The 22,277-nt window shown below is 38.6% G+C and overlaps 1 non-coding gene across 1 annotated transcript; it reads right to left on the minus strand.

Annotated features, from left to right (window-relative positions):
- Positions 1–15,918: 15,918 nt before the first annotated feature.
- On the minus strand, positions 15,919–16,021 carry LOC123326285. The gene has a single exon (XR_006540990.1). It is a non-coding gene; the product is annotated as a U6 spliceosomal RNA (small nuclear RNA).
- Positions 16,022–22,277: the final 6,256 nt, after the last annotated feature.

Genomic DNA, 22,277 nt, shown 5'->3' on the forward strand with positions numbered 1-22,277 from the left:
CAACTTCTTATCACTTTTATAAATTTTTTTTATAATTTTCATCTTTACAGTCATATTCCATCCCTTCATCATATCAACCCTTATTTTTGTATATATATAAGTTTTTCTTTCTTTAAAATTTTGGGAGGCACTTTCTTCTAACAGACCAAAATATGCCCAAAATCTAGTGTGTGGCACTGATGTATGCACCAGCCTGATCATATTTGATCATACTCTGTTTTTTTGTTCTGTTCTGTTTTTGTTTGTTTTTATCTTTTTCTTTTTCTTTTTTCTTTCTTTCCCTTTCTTTTCCCCTGGCTTCAGGTCTTTTCTGATTTGTTTAGAGTATATTTTCTGGGGACATTGGAAAGAACTCAAATCCATGGAGGCTAAAGAGCATCCTACTAAATAATGAATGGGTCAACGAGGAAATTAAAGAAGAATTAAAAAAATTCATGGAAACCAATGAAAATGAAAACACAACTGTTCAAAATCTTTGGGATGCAGCAAAGGCAGTCCTAAGAGGAAAGTATATAGCAATGCAAGCCTTTCTCAAAAAACAAGAAAGGTCTCAAATACACAACCTAACCCTACACCTAAAGGAACTAGAGAAAACAGCAAATAAAGCCTAACCCCAGCAGGAGAAGAGAAATAATAAAGATCAGAGCAGAAATCAATGAAATAGAAACCAAAAGAACATTAGAGCAGATCAACAAAACTAGCAACTGGTTCTTTGAAAGAATTAACAAGATTAATAAGCCCCTGGCCAGACTTATGAAAAGAAAAGAGAAAGGACCCAAATCAACAAAATAATGAATGAAAGATCACATCTATGACAAACCTACAGTGAATATCATTCTCAATGGGGAAAAACTGAGTGCTTTCCCCCTAAGGTCAGGAACGCGGCAGGGATGTCCACTATCACCACTGCTATTCAACATAGTATTAGAAGTCCTAGCCACAGCAATCAGACAACAAAAAGAAATAAAAGGCATCCAAATTGGCAAAGAAGTCAAACTCTCACTCTTTGCAGATGATATGATACTTTATGTGGAAAACCCAAAAGACTCCACCCCAAAACTGCTAGAACTCATACAGGAATTCAGTAAAGTGGCAGGATATAAAATCCATGCACAGAAATCAGTGGCATTCCTATACACCAACAACAAGACAGAAGAAAGAGAAATGAAGGAGTCAATCCCATTTACAAATGCACCCAAAACCATAAGATACCTAGGAATAAATCTAACCAAAGAGGCAAAGAATCTGTACTCAGAAAACTATAAAACACTCATGAAAGAAATTGAGGAAGACACAAAGAAATGGAAAAACGTTCCATGCTCATGGATTGGAAGAACAAATATTGTGAAGATGTCAATGCTACCTAGAGCAATCTACACATTCAATGCAATCCCCATCAAAATATCATCTACTTTTTTCAAAGAATTAGAACAAATAATCCTAAAATTTGTATGGAACCAGAAAAGACCCTGCATAGCCAGAGGAATGTTGAAAAAGAAAAGCAAAGCTGGCGGCATCACAATTCCGGACTTCCAGCTCTATTACAAAGCTGTCATCATCAAGACAGCATGGTACTGGCACAAAAACAGACACATAGATCAATGGAACAGAATAGAGAGCCCAGAAATGGACCTTCAACTCTATAGTCAACTAATTTTTGACAAAGCAGGAAAGAATGTCCAATGGAAAAAAAGACAGTCTCTTCAACAAATGGTGTTGGGAAAATTGGACAGCCACATGCAGAAGAATGAAACTGGACCATTTCCTTACACCACACACAAAAAGAGCCTCCAAATGGTTGAAAGACCTCAGTGTGAAACAGGAGTCCATCAAAATCCTAAAGGAGAACACAGGCAGCAACCTCTTCGACCTCAGCCACAGCAACTTCTTCCTAGAAACATTGCCAAAGGCAAGGGAAGCAAGGGCAAAAATGAACTATTGGGACCTCATCAAGATAAGAAGGTATTGCACAGCAAAAGAACCAATCAGCAAAACCAAAAGACAACCAACAGAATGGGAGAAGATATTTGCAAATGACATATCAGATAAAGGGCTAGTATCCAAAATCTATAAAGAACTTATCAAACTCAACACCCAAAGAACAAAGAATCCAATCAAGAAATGGGCAGAAGACATGAACAGACATTTTTCCAAAGAAGACATCCAAATGGCCAACAGACACATGAAAATGTGCTCAACATCGCTCGGCATCAGGGAAATCCAAATCAAAACCTCAATGAGATACCACCTCACACCAGTCAGAATGGCTAAACTAACAAGTCAGGAAATGACAGATGTTGGCGGGATTGCGGAGAAAGGGGAACCCTCCTACACTGTTGGTAGGAATGCAAGCTGGTGCAGCCACTCTGGAAAACAGTATGGAGGTTCCTCAAAAAGTTGAAAATAGAGCTACCATATGATCCAGCAATTGCACTACTGGGTATTTACCTCAACGATACAAATGTAGGGATCCGAAGGGGTACATACACCCCGATGTTTATAGCAGCAATGTCCACAATAGCCAAACTGTGGAAAGAGCCAAGATGTCCATCGACAGATGAATGGATAAAGAAGGTGTGTTATATATATACAATGGAATATTATGCAGCCATCAAGAGGAATGAGATCTTGCCATTTGCAGTGACGTGGATGGAACTGTGGGGTGTTACGCTGAGTGAAATAAGTCAATCAGAGAAAGACATGTATCATATGACCTCACTGATATGAGGAATTCTTAATCTCAGGAAACAAACTGAGGGTTGCTGGAGTGGGGGTGGGGTGGGAGGGAGGGGGTGACTGGGTGCTAGACACTGGGGAGGGTATGTGCTATGGTGAGCTTTGTGAATTGTGCAAGACTGTTGAATCACATTTTGTACCTCTGAAACAAATAATGCAATATATGTTAAGAAAGAAAAAAAAAAGAAGATAGCAGAAGGGGAAGAATGAAGGTGGGGAAATGGATGGCGAGATGAACCATGAGAGATGATGGACTCTGAATAACAAACTGAGGGTTCTAGAGGGGAGGGGGGTGTGAGGATGGGTTAGGCTGGTGATGGGTATTTAAGAGGGTACGTTCTGCATGGAGCACTGGGTGTTATGCACAAACAATGAATCATGGAACACTACATGAAAAACTAATGATGTAATGTATGGTGATTAACATAACAATAAAAAATTTTAAAAAAAAGAAAGAAAAAGTGTAATAGGGTAAAGGCCAAGTAAATTATGATCTACTCCTAGAACAAATATTTTGAAGACTTTAGAAATGGTGATTTTGCAATGATTTACTGAATGCCTCTTATGTGTAATACTCTGCTTATTACTGTTTAATACCAAAGAAGGCATGGTACTGATTTGTAAGTTACTTTAATCAAGTATTAAATATGTTATCTTGAGGTGAACACTGGAAGCAATGAGAGCAAAAAAAGAGAAAACTAAGCCATTCTTACTTCCTTGATAAAGTAACATCTAAGCTGAAATCCTGGAGAATAAATCAGAATTAAGCAGAAGGGAGGGTTATTCTCTTTGACTTCCCTGCCCTGTCCATGCTCTGTCCTTCTCTGGCCTGTTGTTCTGTGTCCCTGTGGATGGATGCCATCAGCAGAATGTAGTACTGGCCCTTACTTGCCCTCTGGATTTTGGTTGAGACTTGCCAATGGGACATGCTGACAGGAAATAAGAGGACTGGTGGAGGGAGAAATGGGGTGTTTCCACCCTGTTCTGTCCCTACTGTGAAATCACATCCCAATCAGTTGTGTCTCTTCGTGACTACAGCACCTGCCTGGCGGCCCTTTCTCTGGGGTTCCAGGTCGTGGTTCTCATCTGGCCCCAGACTACTTTGCCCTAGAAGGGCAAAAATTCCCATCTTGTTAGTTGCTGAGTGTCTTTCTCTTTTACTCTCCATCCTTTTCTTGTTCCTTTAAACCAACCCAACCTTCAGTAGGTGGTTCCTGCTGGCAAGCTTCACCAGGTGAAGAAAGAGTGAGATGGGTTGGGAAAGGGGTTAATATTCAGGAACCACGTGTTGTTCAGTATGGATGGGGTAGAGGATGACACTGGGGTAGAGAGAGGTGAGACTTAAGAAGGTAGCCAGACCTAAAGGGCTTTATGTGTTGTACTCGGGAGTTTCTACAAAAAAATGTAGAAAATGCACATAACATATTAAGTAACCAAAAAAAAAAAAAAAGGATTTAAAATATGTACATTATAAATTTAACTGTCTTGTACCTAGGAAAAAGAATATAATTAAATCTATAAAATGACAAATATATCAAAATGTGGCTGTCTTATAGGTTTTATAACATAGGGAATTTTTTCTCTTCTCTATTAGGCAAACTTTCTGAAATGGGTTGACTGTATGAATTTTAAAATACACTTTTTTTTTTTTGTAAGTACGACTTTTTATTGACCGGAATCCTGTGATCTTGCTAAACTCAGCATTAGTTTAATAGCAGTTTGGCATCCTCCTTAGGATTTTCTGCATTGACAGTTACTTTATCTTTATTTTTTTTATTATGTTATGTTAATCACCATACATTACATCATTAGTTTTTGATGTAGTGTTCCATGATTCATTGTTTGCGTATAACACCCAGTGCTCCATTCAGTACCTGCCCTCTTTAATACCCATCACCAGGCTAACCCATCCCCCCCACCCCCTCCCCTCTAGAACCCTCAGTTTGTTTCTCAGAGTCCATAGTCTCTCATGATTCATCTTCACCTCCGATTTCCCCCCCTTCATTCTTCCCTTCCTGCTATCTTCTTTTAATACACTTTTTAAGAGCAAATATCCTGAATAGCTCAACATTTGGAATTCCCTTGGGAACACTAAATGGAATTCATGTTCCTGAGTCTTTTTCAGCCTTCCTCACAACACTGGCAGTTCTTGCAAATGGACAGCCCTGCAACTGTCCACACCAGACCCCCTAATGGGTTATGGATGGGGAAAGTTTCACAGGGGAGCACAGGGGGAGAGAATTTTTCCATACAAAGACTGCCTCTGACTTTCCCAACAAATGTTTCCTGAAAACACGATGCTTCATTAACAATCCCAAAGTGAGGGTGTGTCAGAGAATAGCCCATTTCTTGAGAAGCTGCTCCCCCTTGCTGACACAATTTTTGAGAAAGTTCTTCGAAGAAGAGACAGCAGTCCATAACACAGGAATGGAACATGGTCTGACAGGTGATGTGTTATGAGATTGGGGGAAGGGGAGTGAGTAGTGGGGGTGGGTAGTGCTCATCCCAGTGCAGTACAGGAAGATAAGGTCTCAACCAAAGGACACTGCCTGTCACCATGCCATTTGCAACAGTAATAACAATGACCGTAAGAACAAGAGTTCCATATATTGAATGTCTATGACCATTAATTGCCTGGTTCAAAAAATTACATTGCTTTTAGTTTTGAAACAAACCCAAGTATCTTATGATCAATGTGCATATTGAATTCTGCCTGAAAACTCTGAAAAATTTGTTCTAACAACTTTGAGAATGACTTGTCACATCTAAGAATCAAGGGACTGTAGTGTGCCAAAACTGGGCTTAGCCCCTAACATATGAGTCTTCTTGCTATTATAGTACATAATGCTATATTAGTATTTTACAGGTGGGAAAACTGAGGCCTGGTGAGAATAAAGTGTTCACTGAAGGTGACATGGTTAGAAGTAGGAGAACCGAGATCCCAACCTTGGTTCATTTAACTCTGATATCTGTGCTTTAGTCACTTTTAGCCATTGACTATAGAGGGATAGGGAGCTTTGAGCAAAGTATGACTTAAGATCACACTTTTAATTGTCCTTGTTCTGTTTTACCAAGCATCTTTTTATTAACTACTTTGTAGAGTTGCTCACAAAGAGAGGTGAGTTTGTGATCTGATCTATGCTGATTTGAATTTCTGGTACTGGTATCTGTCATTGTGGATTAATGCATTTGTATTCTGATCTTATACATCAATCTTCATGTGTTTGGTTAATGTGAATCTGTCCCTGAGGGGGGGCCACCTTCACAGTGAACTCAGGTAGGTACCTCTTGGAGCCTCCCTCCTCCTGCCCCTTTGGCATCTTTTTTGAGTTCTGCATTTCAGATGGTATCATGACTGGGACTTAGCCTCGCTAAGGGAAGAGCACATCCATGAGTAAGGATGGATGCATGAATCAAGCTATTTCTTAAGCAGGTTCTGAAATATTGGCATAGATAGAATTTTCTAACTTTTAGGAAAAAAAAATTCTGATAAAGATAAAAGTCTGGAGAGCAGCTCCAAGAGTTGTGGATATCTGTAAAAGGCAGAGACCAAGAACTCAAAGAGCTTCAAATTTTAGGGCCTCAGATCCTGGACCCAGGCAGTAGTGGCCTGGCTTTATGGTACAGCAGAAAGGGCAAAGCCTATGATTACTATGGCAGGTGGCTGGGAGCTAACCCTACCATCTGTCTTCCTGATTCTTCTGTCCTTCTGTCTAGGCTCTGCCTGTAGCCAAATCTAGCTGGGGGACAGAAGCAGTCACTAACAGCCAACAAGCCATATGCAAAAAGGACAATGTACACTGATGAAGTGCAACAGGGAACCCCTTGACAATATTACTATGGCAATAGATATTGCAGGAAGAGTTTACTGCGGCAATCCTACACTGTAGAAAGGAGTTATATCTCATAGGGGAGAACACCATACCAAGAGTTCAGAGAGCCAGCGTGACTCAGAAAGGCTCATGAGTCAGGCTTATTGGTGTTCAACTCTCAGCTATACCACTAACTCTCTGTGTGGTCCTGGACATGTTTCTCTACCTATCTGTCTTAATTTCATCATCTGTCAAAGTAGATTAAAGGAAACTTAACTTTTAGGCTTAATTCGATGGCTAGATGACTAAAAAAGCATAAGCATCTGTGTTAGACATATGTAAGTTAACAAATGTTACATCCTTTCTAAATTCTTTTCCTCAACCCATTTCATTTCTTACGTGAGAAAATCAACACACAAAGAAGAGAATGTTCTTTTTTTCTAAAGTCATACAATTGTGTTTTGGGCCAGAAAGCACCTTGTTGAAGTATGAAAAGAAAGGAGTCTTAGAATTGATGAAATTGTAGATGTGACAGTAACTCTGTTGTGATTATTCTAAGGAATAATGATTACACGCTTGCACATGTGTGCACGCACACACACATGTGTGTGTCTGTGTGTGTGGGTGTGCATGTATGTGCAACCTTCCTGCGTGGCTTTGGTTGGGTCACTTAACAGGATGATGAGATCTGTGGTTCCTAATGTCCCCTTTACTTTTGCATTTATGATTCCTCTTAGGATAATACATGTGTCTTTGTTTATTCACATTGATTTAATTCTGTCAGTTTTCAAACTCAAATTAAGGCATCCTTGATTATGGTTCAAATGTCCCACAACAGTTTAATGGCTTGTTTTCTGAAGAGTTAGGAGAAGTCAAAGATTGTACCAAATTCCTCTATATCATCTGCAGTTTCTGTTCTAATCACCTGGTATTGCTCATTACCTTCTTTAGCATTGAAATGTATTACTATGCCAACACTTAACTGCTCTGAGATTTAGTCCTGGACAAAGAAGGCAAAGGAATCCCAGAAGAAGCCATTTTTCCATGCTTGGATTCTAATAATGAGGATTGTAATTAGCTCGCAACCTTTTGTTTTTATGCCACAGTAAGAGATTTCATGGGGGATTAATTCATTAAAGACCACAAAAGGGCCATATCTACTTTTCTTATCCATAGCTAATTAGGGAAGGACAAAAGGGCTTTTTTTGGTGGGGGGGCAGTGTGTTGAGGAAGAGCAAGGAACCAGCAGGTCTGCATAAGAACGAGCAAGTCTGCCCATCCTTTTAACACACCAGTGCTTCCTTATGATGCTATCTGCTTTCCAATTCCCTTGCCCAGGTGGGTTAGCAGGACTAAGAGCAGCGTGTGAGAGTAAGATTAGAGTTTGGAAGGAAGTCATATTTAGAAGGGGTAATCTCAGTATCTTTCAACCAAGCACATGTGACAAAATCTGAAAGAGTTCTTCTGAGAGCTAGGGCCCTGGGCAGGAAGGAGACTAAGGAAGAACTATAATGGTACAGAAACATGTATCCATCCATTCATTCATCCAGCAACAATTTACTGTGTATGATCCCAGTGCTATATACTGTGCTAGGTGCAAAGGAAGGGTTAAATTCTCCATGTCTCCTGCTAGATATCTTTTCTGTCAGGCTACAATAACACACACTATAAAAGGAATAAAGACTTTCTTCTTCCCCAAATGAATGACTATATCCTTCCTTTCTCCTTTCCTTTACTTATTTGTCAGTTTGATCAATATTTGAACACATGATATGTGCAGGCACTGTGGTCAGTGTGGCTTTCAGGGGAACCTGTACTTTAATAAACTTATACATTTTCATTCCCATGCTGTGCTACAAGATGTTATAGTAGGCGCTCAACAAATCTTTGTCAATATTGCCAGTAACAAGCATGATGATTTACTTATTAGACTTTTTAAAAAATATGTTGCACATTAAAAAAAGTTTGATGTAAATTCCAATTAACTATTAATTACTTATTTTAATATAATGGCACTAATTTCAGCAGAAGATTAGTCTAAGAAAATGTCAAGTGATTTGTTAGTGCATAATATTTTTTTCATAAATAAGTTGATTACTAATTTTTTTTAGGAAAAAAGAAAAATAGCTGAGTGTTTTTAATAATTCCTGATACAAGATTGACAAGGAAATTAGATACTATTTTAGATGCTTAACAAAAAACATGTTTTTCACAAAGTGCGATTTCACTTCATATTGCATCTGAAAGCTGCTTTAGGAAGGACCTGGGAGACTGAGTTTATGGAAGGAACACAAGAGGTAATATTCAAAAGCATAAGTTCAAAGGTGTGATTTCAACTGTTACTTCTGCATTAAACACTCTAAATGGCCCCTTCTTCATTTAAAAACAAGGTTTAAGTCCCCGATCCACTGTTTGGGGTTGTTAGAAGAACCAAGAGGAGATATATGCACAAAATATGAGACCTATATTATGATTAGAATTTTTATTACTGGATTTCTATAACAATACAAACTAGAAAAGGGAGAAAGCTTTTGCTGTTACACATTTCCTGTTCTGATTTAGGACCACAATTAAAAAAAAAAAAATCCACACCTGGCCAGGATGTGAGGCCACTGTCTGAAATCCCTGTATTACAGATCTTGAAGGTGGTTCTGTCTTTGAGATTCTGTCTACTGAATTTTATTTATTTATTTTTTATTTATTTAGTTTTTTAAAGATTTTATTTATTTGACAGAGAGAGACACAGTGAGAGAGGGAGCACAAGCAGGGGGAGTGGGAAAGGGAGAAGCAGGCTCTTGGCTGAGCAGGGAGCCCGATGTGGGGCTCGATCCTAGGACCCTGGGATCATGCCCTGAGCCAAAGGCAGATGCTTAATGACTGAGCCACCCAGGCACCCCCATCTACTGAATTTTAGATAATCTTAGTTGGTTATACTATGTGATATAGAGAGAAGAGACTTGACCCACCTGCCACTGAACCCCAGCTCTTCCACATCTTAGCTCTGGGGCCATGGAAATCTGGCCTACCTTTCCTGAGCACAGAATCCTCATCAGGGAAAACAACTACTTGAAATGGTGTCTGGAACATATGAGGTACACACAAAATTATATTTCCAAGTCATCCATGAGATTGAGGGGAGAAAATTACAAGATACTTTACTCTCAGCTTCTTCAGGAGGGAACAGCTTTGTTAGGGGCAATGAACCTTCAAAAGGATGGAAAAGAGTGAGCAGAGGTGACAGAGCTGAGCTATGACCGTGTTACCTGGGCTTGGCTTCTTAATCTCTCTGAAACAGGTGAACACAGATAATTAAAGTCACTGCATGCTCACTGAATTTGGAGCATGATGCTAGAGACATTTCTGGTAGCTTCCTCAGTGTCAATTTTTATCTTCTTCTTTGCTAATAAACCCCTAATTAAGTTCAGGGTGGACATATGCCCAGCTTAAACAACCAAGTTTCCTAGCCTTCTCTGCAGTTTGTGACACAATTCTTAATGATGAGATATAAATGAAAAGTCACTCCTTGGAGCTTTGGAGAAAATTTTTCAAATGCAGACAGGCTCAGCTGGCATTTACCCTCTGCTCTTTGATATTCTCTTTCTTCTTGTCTGGAACACAGAGGCAATGATGGAGACTGAGCAGCCATGTCACAACTCTAAAGAATCCTGGAGCCAATGTACTGGCCCCAGAATGCTTGCTGCAGGAGAAAATTAAAACTGCCACTTGGCTAAACCACTGTAATTGAACGTCTGTTATGTAAAACTAAATGTGCATCATGAGTGTTATGAGGACTCTGTGAAACAATGAAGTTCTTCTACAGCGTCTGACATATAGTGTCAGACCCTCACTAAATGTTTTCTTCCTCTTCCATTTTCTTGCCAGGACAGAGAACATACAAGGGCTCAAGACAGAAGCTCTGTTCAGGAGTAAGAGTTCTCTGCAACTATCTTGAATATAAATAGAGTAGTAACCAATGAAGGAGGAGTAACCAGGCGCTGGGAAACAGACGCCTCTACAGGAAACGGTTGGGGCAGTGGTACATGCTGTGAACTCCGTCTTATAAACGAGGAAACTGAGACTTGGCGAAGGTAAACAACTTCCCCAGGTTGGTGTGGCCTAGAAGTCCTCATCATTGGAGATTTAACCCTAGAGGACTATCTGATTCTGATGTTTTTATGTCTTTTTCATTGTGCCCTTCAGCAGGGGCACCAGGCAATGTCCCAGAAGAAACGTGTTTTATTTATTTATTTAAAGATTTATTTATTTATTTATTTGAGAGAGAGAGATTGAGAGAGCTAGAACAAGTGGGGGCAGGGGCAGAGGGAGAGAATCGCAAGCAGATTCCCTGTTGAGCAAGGAGCCTGATGCGGGGCTCTATCTCAGGACCCATGAGATCATGACCTGAGCCGAAATCAAGAGTCAGGTGCTTAACCGACTGAGCCAGCTAGAAACCCCTGGAAGAAACATTTTATAATTTGATTTGCACTGTATATTTTAGGTTTCTGTAGGACTTTCATTTTACAAGAAATATAGGGGGGAAAGATAGGAAACCTGTGTATTCTTCCCATTAGTTCTCTTCTGAGAGCTTGCAGGCACAGAGAGAAAAATGCTAGTTTCCAAAGGCTGAAGGCACAAACGAGTTAGATGCAGATGGTTTTTGCCAGGCCATGGGTCCTCATTGTTGTGCAAGTGGCCAAGGACCTGAAGATAATGTTCAAGTGATTCCCTGCAAAGTGTACTGCAGCATCTTGAGATGGATCACTGAGGCCTTTGGGCTCAAAATCAGAGCTCTTTTTTCAGCAGCTATTTGATTAAACTTGGGTAAGTTGCTTTATTTTGCTCAAGTGTAAAGTGGATATGATGACCTAATTCATAAAGTTACTATAAAGAGCAAACAAATGAATCTGATGAAAATGCTCAGTCCAGTGGCTAGCATATAGTAGGTACTCAGTAAACCTTGGCATTAGTATTATTTTTAGCTTTCACTTTTCTAGTCGACCATAAGTAGAAATGGGTTTACTATCAGAAAAATATAACCATGTAATCAATATGCAGAAGAAAATCACAATTATGTGTCCACATATTTATGGAAAAAGAAAGCTGTTGAAAACTAAGCATCTCAGCTGTTTCTGAGTTTTCTCATTAACATTTGTTTGCTCTTTTTGATTCCTTTTGTGTTCTGCTCGCAGGGAAGTGGTAACAGGTGCCAAAGTTTAAGGGAAAATATGGGAGAAAAATTTAAACAGGATTATAAATAACTATTCATTAACTCTTTTTCTCCCTGCAAATTCTGTGGGGGCGTGAATGAGAAGAATGTAACTCAGGGAACCAATCATCTTACGCAGATGAGTCCCCTGTTGGGCCTCTAGAAGGCTAGGTTGAGGCTGGCCAGCACAGGCAGATGAAGAGCTTCCCAAGGGGACCTATCATGTTCTAGTTTTTTAACAAACTGGGCTAGGCAAAGAGTAACTACTGGTCCCAGTTTGCCTGAGACTGTTTTTAGCACTGAAAGTGCCACATCCAGGAAACCCCTCAGCCCTGAAAAACCAAAATGTTTGGTCACTCTAGGGATAATTAGATTCAGCAGCAGGTAAAATACCAGACCTAACTATGCAAATCTGCAAGAAGTCAGCTGACATCCCCCAGCCTCCACCTTGTGCCTCTGTTCAAATGCTAAAGGAACCAGCGCCAATCACTCAAATCTACTATGTGGTCAGTCAGAGAAAAATGACAAAAGGGCAGTGATTGTTTCTCTTCTGCTGACTCTTACTTCCTGTCCATTATTTATTTGTTTATATGCAGAATGTATTTATGGGTATATTTTTCTGTCTGCAAGCTGAATGGCTGACCCAAGCTGGTAGCAATGGAAGCAGCAAGGCAGGACAACCCTGAACAAAGTCTTAATTGCAGTGATTACCCAGTGTGGCAAGTGCAAAGAATGTATAATACATTCAAAGTGACTGTCTACATGGATCCAGTAAATGAGATAACAGATAAAAAAAAAAACAACAAACTTGTTTGTTCTAGAAAATACAATCTGATATATTGGAGAGAGCCTAGAAAAAGAGGAAGATTTTTTGTACCCACTTTTTTGAGCACTTCCGAAGTGCCATGCGTTTATGTATATTTTCATTAAATGTTCCAACAATTTGTAAGATAGTATAGACATGAAAAACACTGAGGCAGTTACAAGTTTGTGGAAGGAGAATGTGGTTTTCTGTTTAAGCTATTCTAAAAACTAGGCAAATCACCTTGGATATGCCTTTTAGCCACAGTACACTTCTTTATGTTTACCTGTAAAATAGGTCCATCTTATTTCCCAGGGAAAGTTTTAGGATTAGTAAGGAGAATAAACCTGAAATTACTTTGTAAAATTCTATCCAGATATAATCATGTCTCCACTACACACACACACATACACACACACTCATAGGAACACACAGAGACATAACTTGTACCCTTGGGGAATTTATTTCATCTTTCCAACAAGAGCTAACCAAGAAATGATTTGTGAATGGCAACCATGACTTTAGCCTTTGTCTGAGTTCTGTCACTCCCTCTTCAAACCACACCAAAGAAACACGAAATGTCGATACAAAGTGCTTCCTTCCAGATGCAGCTCCCCTCATGTCCTTTTTGATTAGAATTCTCCATCCTGGTTCTAAGCTGAGGTTTCATACCTATACATCCTGATTTCTGACCATTTGCCTTTCTATTGGAAATATGGACACAACTAAAACACTTTTGCTTAGAATACTGATTAAAATCCAAGTATCCATAAGTGGGATAACAAAGAGAAATGGTTACAGTTATAATATGTATCTTGATATCGTGTGGGGTTCTATTCATCATCTTTTCAACTTTGCACATTTTGTAATGATTCTCCTTTTTACAATGGGTAAAAGCTTGTTTTAACATTTCATAATGCCTCATTTCTGTCATGTATGATGAGGTTTTGTATATCAGAGCAAACCCAAGGCTGGTAACTTCTAGGCAATCTGGCATTTGAAGAAAGACTTCGATTCTTGATTTTAAAAGTTTTTCATTTAAAGCAAACTGAAATTCTATTTGATATAGAACTATACCAGCAAGTATGATATGCATGTCTATTCAAAAGAAAAAGAATCTGCAAAATCCTAACTTACTTATACCAAATACAAAAGTATTAGTTCTTAAAATCTACTCACTTTTTTCTTTTTTTTTTTATTATGTAAAATCTACTCACTTTCAAAAAGACCATCTGTAGTTCCCAGCAACCCTTTAGCAATAGAAGTAGTATTTTTGCCAATGGCAAAACAAACCCAAATATCAAAGGTTTGCTGATGTTGAAAACTAAGATCCCAAGAGGTCTGAGGAACTTTTGAGTTAGACACACATATTCCCTTATTTTTTTAAGGCTTGAGGTATACATCAAAAAATCACAAGGCTATCTTATTCCAGTAGCTTTCTAATGTCTTTAGTGCATTTATTAGAAGATATAAGTGAAAGCCAAACTGCTCTGAAGGAAAACATTGGAAGACAACCACTGTTTCTTCACAGGTGCTTACCAAATCAGAGATGGCTTAGAATAGCACAGGAATACACATATGTTAACCACAGATTTCCCCTGTGTATAGATTGGGCTGTTCCCTTGGATTTGGTCCCACTGAGCTCCACACGAACACCCTCCATCACCACCCCCCCCTCCGTCCCCTGCCCCAGCCACCTACCAAGTCCTCATCATTTAGGATCTTGTATTAGAGAATTACAGACTCTTGTTATTGAAAGGGACCTTAGAAGTCATCAGGTTCAATTTCCTTTTCTGAACTTCAATTCCTTCCACAGCCTATGGGTCACATGGTCAAGTGACTGGTAACTAAGGGCCTTCCATGATTAAGAATTCATCACCTTGAGGGCAGCCTAGTTCTTTGGATGGTTAGCACATCATGCTGAATTGTCATTTATTCCATTCTAGATTCCTTTTTTAATCACTTTCCTTTTTTCTATCCTTTCTTTTCCTTTCCTTCCTTCCTTCCTTTTTTCCTTCCTTCCTTCCTTCTTTCCTTCCCCAAAATAATAATTAAGCACCCACCATGTGTCAAGTACTATGTGCTAAAATCTGGGAAGACATATCTAGGGTTAGAAGTTAGGGTAGGGTTTCTGCTATCAAGTATCTAAACCTCTGTGAAGATAACAGGAATACAATACTGTGATGTGTATGTGTTGGCACAGAGAAGAAATGAGATGCAATGGGAAAATGGAAACAGGACCCTTAATACATTCCTACATTAAGTTATGACTCCAAAACAAGAACTTGATTAATAAATAGGGGTTATCCAAACAATGATGTGTGGAAATACAGTGAACATTTCTTATTTGGGGTATTGCCAGAACCCATTCCTTCTTCTAATATGAAACATTTTCCTTTAGAAAATGGTCTCTCCTCTTGCCATTTGCAATGACGTGGATGGAACTGGAGGGTGTTATGCTGAGCGAAATAAGTCAATCAGAGAAATACATTTATCATATGACCTCACTGATATGAGGACTTCTTAATCTCAGGAAACAAACTGAGGGTTGCTGGAGTGGGGGTGGGGTGGGAGGGATGGGGTGACTGGGTGATAGACACTGGGGTGGGTATGTGCTATGGTGAGCGCTGTGAATTGTGCAAGACTGTTGAATCACAGATCTGTACCTCTGAATCAAATAATACATTATATGTTAAAAAAAAAAAGAAGAAGATAGCAGAAGGGGAAGAATGAAGGGGGGGAAATCGAAGGGGTAGATGAACCATGAGAGATGATGGACTCTGAAAAACAAACTGAGGGTTCTAGAGGGGAGGGGATGGGAAGGTGGGTTAGCCTGGTGATGGGTATTAAAGAGGGCACGCTCTGCATGGAGCACTGGGTGTTATGCACAAACAATGAATCATGGAACACTACATCAAAAACTAATGATGTACTGTATGGTGACTAACATAACAATAAAAAAAATTTAAAAAAAAAAGAAAAGAAAATGGTCTCTCCACCTTTGTGATCAGTCTCAGTGGTACGATAAGTCCAGGTGTCCTGACCCCATCAATGGATGGTAGAGAATATAAGCAAGACCAACTGCAATCTTTCTCTAGGGATTTTGAATCTTAAGTAGAGTAACAAAGTGATGAAGAAATCATTTGGAGTAGATATTTTTAACTAAAAACATTTAATAAAATATAATTCACATATTTGGATAAGTTTATTTTATACAATGTGTTGATCTATTTATATATTGAAATATAATTACCACTGTAGTGTTACCTAATATATCTACCCTATCATATAATTAGCATCTCTTTTTTGTGGTGAGAACATTTAAGATCTAGTCTCTTAGCAACTTTGAATATATAATATAGAGAAATACGGAACACTTCACAAATCTGCATGCTGCCCTTGCCTAGGGGCCATGTTAATCTTCTCTTCATTGTTCTAATTTTAGTAATATGGAAGTGAGCACTGGAGTAGATTTTTTATGTGACAACTGAATAAGATGGCCCATGGTTCCCTGCTGCTCAGACTTGCAGCACTGCTCTGGTTCCTCTATGTCTGTGCTGTGAGCTACCTTTAGATTAAGAAAATTTTAATTTTCTTAATCTAGCAAGAGGCAGCATCAGTTGTTAATCAAATAAGTCTAACTGAAACAAGAAGGTTGTGCTACATAGAAGGTATAGTATATGCAAATACCTGGAAGCATGAAAGAACCCGAAAGCTTAACTCAAGATAAGGTTTAAGGAAAGAGGCAAGGATGGAGGGATGGGATTCATTGGGAAACAAAGATCTTATGTAAACTCAACAGCTTGCAAGTCAAGACATAAGAGAATTTTATTCGTGACTCTCATCCCTATCTTGATGTTCATAGAAGAGAACACTAATGTCCAAAGATCATAAACTACTCTTTCAAATATGTATGCATTTACGGGTTCTGGAGTTGAGCCTAAAATTTGAGTAATAGAAGATTAGACCCATGCTACCATGATAGCTTATCTCCCTTTTGATGAAAATAAAAATCAATCTCTCTCTCTCTCTATATATATATATATACGTATAGTGTCAACACACAATTAATGCTCAGTAAGAATAGTTCAATGTCAGAAAAATTTAGTAATACAGTTCACTGCATCTCAATAGATCTAGAAAAAATTGATAATATTAAACAATTCTATCTGTTTAAATAGAAAGTATTTCTAGAAATACTGAGTAGGGAATTTTCTTTACTTACTAATGGCTTCCTACTCATAAAAAACAGAAACTATCACACTTAAATATGAAAGCGTAGGCCATTCTCTTTAAGGTTAGAGACATGATACATTTCCATCTATCACTAATGTAGTTCACTGTGCACTGAACAGTGTACATTGGATTAATAAAAGCAAAAGAAATAAGAAATTTAAAGATTGGAAAGGAAGAATCAAAAGTATAATTATATGATAGCATAATGTATGTACGTTATAAAAAAGAATCAGCAGAAAAAAAAGAATCAGCAGACAATTATTGGAACTAATTAGAGAATGTAAACAAAATTTCTGGCTCTGCATTCAATATATGCAATCAAGAGTATCCCTCTATACTAATAGCCAACCATGAAATGCAAAAGAAAATGAGACCGCTTATAACATTACCAAAAATATTCTAAAGCATCTAGGAATTAAACTAATAAAGAAGAGACAATCACTTTAAGAAGATTAAAAAAAATAAAGTTCTAATAAAAGAATTAAAAGAAGACCTAAACATATAAATACTCTCACTATATGAATGGCTATAACTATTTAACCTTGTGAAGAGGTCACATCACCCTTCCCCAATTTAATCTATTAATTAGATGTCATTTTGTTCAAAATTCCAGTGGGGTTTTGGGAGGACTGTGTAAAAATGTCTTAAAAGTATAGCAAAAGCTAGGAATATATAGAAAAATAAGAACATAGTTAGAGATTCACCTTACTGTGTGTTAAGAAATATTATAGAACACTTCTGCTTCCAAACAGGTTGGAATAAAAGGAATTGGATTTATTCTCCTGTCTCAAACAACTGAAAAAAGAGAAACAAAATATGAAACAAGGGTCTTCATTAAGCAGTACAGGACCAAAATCTCTGGGAGTTGAAAAGCAAAGTGAGCCCTGTGGTTACCTGGAGAGAACTTCTAGACCACAGCACTACGGACAAGAAGCTAGGCGGAACCTGGGCAGAGGAGCCAAAGCTGGAGTTCTGGGCTGCCAAAGTGGCTAGGATTGTTAGTGCACACTCCTGGAGAAGCAAGGGCTGCCCAGAGAGAGCACAATGGATCTGCAAAGGGTTTCCCAGAGTCTTCAGCTGAGTTTTTATTAAATAAACAAACCAACATGCCTGGAAGGAAGTTACACATGGCTGAGGAAGATCGGAGCATCCTGAGGCTTAGTAGTAATGGATTAGCCATGGATGAACCACCATCTTGGTGCTCACACAAAGGCAAGAATAGATTTCACACATGAGTGAGTCAATAACTGATTGTTTAGTAAAATACATGAGGAAAAATGAAGTTGGAACCATTTTTTAAACTATACATGACAATACATTTCAAATGGATTCAAAGTAATATAAGGTTCATGAAAATACCTGATGGTCTTTATGGTGATGGGGTTCAGAAGAAATTCTTAAGCAAAATTTGTAAAGGACAAAAAACAAAGAAAACCCCCCAAAAAACAAAATCAAAAAAACCCACAAAAAAGAACAAAACAAAACCAAACAAACAAACAAAAAACTCACAAAGGTTTAAAGAAAAGATTTCTGGACTTGATTAAAAGTAGAGTTTCCTATTGAATAAAGAACATCATACAAATAAGAGACTGGCAAAAATATTTCAATGAACTAAATTTAGTAAAAATAATACTCAGAAAATAAAGCACCTTCTATGAATCAAGACAAAAAATGGCTAGTAAATGTAAGTTTGAGGTTTTCAGTAACAGTAACAGTAAAATAAATTAATATTTTTATAATATACAGTAAGAATTTATTTTTTATTTTCTTTTTCATTTTTTTTTATTCTTATGTTAATCCCCATACATTACATCATTAGTTTTAGATGAAGTGTTCCATGATTCATTGTTTGTGCTTAACACCCAGTGCTCCATGCAGAATGTGCCCTCCTCAATACCCACCACCAGGCTAACCCATCCTCCCACCCCCCTCCCCTCTAGAACTCTCAGTTTGTTTTTCAGAGTCCATCGTCTCTCATGGTTCGTCTACCCCTCCGATTTCCCCCGCTTCATTCTTCCCCTCCCGCTACCTTCTTCTTCTTCTTTTTTTTTTCCTTAACATATATTGCATTATTTGTTTCAGAGGTACAGATCTGAGATTCAACAGTCTTGAACAATTCACAGCGCTTACCAGAGCACATACCCTCCCCAGTGTCCATCACCCAGTCACCCCATCCTTCCCACCCCACCCCCCACTCCAGCAACCCTCAGTTTGTTTCCTGAGATTAAGGATTCCTCATATCAGTGAGATCATATGATACATGTCTTTCTCTGTTTGACTTATTTCACTCAACATAATACCCTCCAGTTCCATCCACGTCGTTGCAAATGGCAAGATCTCATTCCTTTTGATGGCTGCATAATATTCCATTGTATATATATACCACGTCTTCTTTATCCATTCATCTGTCGATGGACATCTTGGCTCTTTCCACAGTTTGGCTATTGTGGACATTCCTGCTATAAACATCGGGGTGCACGTACCCCTTCAGATCCCTACTTTTGTATCTTTGGGGTAAATACCCAGTAGTGCAATTACTGGATCATATGGTAGCTCTATTTTCAACTTTTTGAGGAACCTCCATACAGTTTTCCAGAGTGGCTGTACCAGCTTGCATTCCCACCAACAGTGTAGGAGGGTTCCCCTTTCTCCGCATCCCCGCCAACATCTGTCATTTCCTGACTTGTTAATTTTAGCCATTCTGACTAGTGTGAGGTGGTATCTCATTGAGGTTTTGATTTGGATTTCCCTGATGCCGAGCGATATCGAGCACTTTTTCATGTGTCTGTTGGCCATTTGGATGTCTTCTTTGGAAAAATGTCTGTTCATGTCTTCTGCCCATTTCTTGATTGGATTCTTTGTTCTTTGGGTGTTGAGTTTCATAAGTTCTTTATACATTTTGGATACTAGCCCATTATCTGATATGTCATTTGCAAATATCTTCTCCCATTCTGTCGGTTGTCTTTTGGTTTTGTTGACTGTTTCCTTTGCTTTGCAAAAGCTTTTTATCTTGATGAAGTCCCAATAGTTCATTTTTGCCCTTGCCTCCCCTGCCTTTGGCGATGTTTCTAGGAAGAAGTTGCTTCGGCTGAGGTCAAAGAGGTTGCTGCCTGTGTTCTCCTTTAGGATTTTGATGGACTCCTGTCTCACATTGAGGTCTTTCAACCATTTGGAGTCTATTTTTGTGTGTGGTGTAAGGAAATGGTCCAGTTTCATTTTTCTGCATGTGGCTATCCAATTTTCCCAACACCATTTGTTGAAGAGACTGTCTTTGTTCCATTGGACATTCTTTCCTGCTTTGTCAAAGATTAGTTGACCATAGAGTTGAGGGTCCATTTCTGGGCTCTCTATTCTGTTCCATTGATCTATGTGTCTGTTTTTGTGCCAGTACCATGCTGTCTTGATGATGACAGCTTTGTAATAGAGCTGGAAGTCCGGAATTGTGATGCTGCCAGCTTTGCTTTTCTTTTTCAACATTCCTCTGGCTATGCGGGGTCTTTTCTGGTTCCATACAAATTTTAGGATGATTTGTTCCATTTCTTTGAAAAAAGTGGATGGTATTTTGATGGGGATTACATTGAATGTGTAGATTGCTGTAGGTAGCATTGACATCTTCACAATATTTGTTCTTCCAATCCATGAGCATGGAACGTTTTTCCATTTCTTTGTGTCTTCCTCAATTTCTTTCATGAGTATTGTTTTCTGAGTACAGATCCTTTGTCCCTTTGGTTAGATTTATTCCTAGGTATCTTATGGTTTTGGGTGCAATTATAAATGGGATCGACTCCTTAATTTCTCTTTCTTCTGTCCTGTTGTTGGTGTATAGGAATGCCACTGACTTCTGTGCATTGATTTTCTATCCTGCCACTTTACTAAATTCCTGTATGAGTTCTAGCAGTTTTGGGGTGGAGTCTTTTGGGTTTTCCACATAAAGTATCATATCATCTGCAAAGAGTGAGAGTTTGACTTCTTCCTTGCCAATTTGGATGCCTTTGATTTCTTTTTGTTGTCTGATTGCTGTGGCTAGGACTTCCAATACTATGTTGAATAGCAGTGGTGATAGTGGACATCCCTGCCGCGTTCCTGACCTTAGGGGGAAAGCTCTCAGTTTTTCCCCATTGAGAATGATATTCGCTGTAGGTTTTTCATAGATGGCTTTTATGATATTGAGGTATGTACCCTCGATCCCTATACTCTGAAGAGTTTTGATCAAGAAAGGATGCTGTACTTTGTCAAATGCTTTTTCTGCATCTATTGAGAGGATCATATGATTCTTGTTCTTTCTTTTGTTAATGTATTGTATCACATTGATTGATTTCCGGATGTTGAACCAACCTTGCAGCCCAGGATAAATCCCACTTGGTCATGGTGAATAATCCTTTTAATGTACTGTTGGATCCTATTGGCTAGTATTTTGGTGAGAATTTTTGCATCCATGTTCATCAGGGATATTGGTCTGTAATTCTCCTTTTTGATGGGGTCTTTGTCTGGTTTTGGGATCAAGGTAATGCTGGCCTCATAAAATGAGTTGGGAAGTTTTCCTTCCATTTCTATTTTTTGGAACAGTTTCAGAAGAATAGGTATTAATTCTTCTTGAAATGTTTGGTAGAATTCCCCTGGGAAGCCATCTGGCCCTGGGCTTTTGTTTTTTGGGAGATTTTTGATGACTGCTTCAATTTCCTTAGTGGTTATAGGTCTGTTCAGGTTTTCTATTTCATCCTGGTTCAGTTTTGGTAGTTGATACATCTCTAGGAATGCATCCATTTCTTCCAGGTTATTTAATTTGCTGGCATAGAGTTGCTCATAATATGTTCTTATAATTGTTTGTATTTCTTTGGTGTTGGTTGTGATCTCTCCTCTTTCATTCATGATTTTGTTGATTTGGGTCCTTTGTCTTCTCTTTTTGATAAGTCTGGCCAGGGGTTTATCAATCTTGTTAATTCTTTCAAAGAACCAGCTCCTAGTTTCGTTGATCTGTTCTTTTAGTTTCTATTTCATTGATTTCTGCTCTGATCTTTATTATTTCTCTTCTCCTGCTGGGGTTAGGCTTTATTTGCTGTTCTTTCTCCAGCTCCTTTAGGTGTAGGGTTAGGTTGTGTACTTGAGACCTTTCTTGCTTCTTGAGAAAGGCTTGTATTGCTATATACTTTAGTCTTAGGACTGCCTTTGCTGCATCCCAAAGATTTTGAATAGTTGTGTTTTCATTTTCATTGGTTTCCATGTATTTTTTTAATTCTTCCTTAATTTCCTGGTTGACCCATTCGTTCTTCAGTAGGATGCTCTTTAGCCTCCATGTATTTGAGTTCTTTCTGACTTTTGTCTTTTGATTGAGCTCTAGTTTCAAAGCATTGTGGTCTGAAAATAGGCAGGGAATGATTCCAATCTTTTGGTACCGGTTGAGACCTGATTTATGACCTAGGATGTGATCTATTCTGGAGAATGTTCCATGGGCACTAGAGAAGAATGTGTATTCCGTTGCTTTGGG

This window comes from Neomonachus schauinslandi, chromosome 11 (assembly GCF_002201575.2).
Source record: "Neomonachus schauinslandi chromosome 11, ASM220157v2, whole genome shotgun sequence".
Lineage (NCBI taxonomy): Eukaryota > Metazoa > Chordata > Mammalia > Carnivora > Phocidae > Neomonachus > Neomonachus schauinslandi.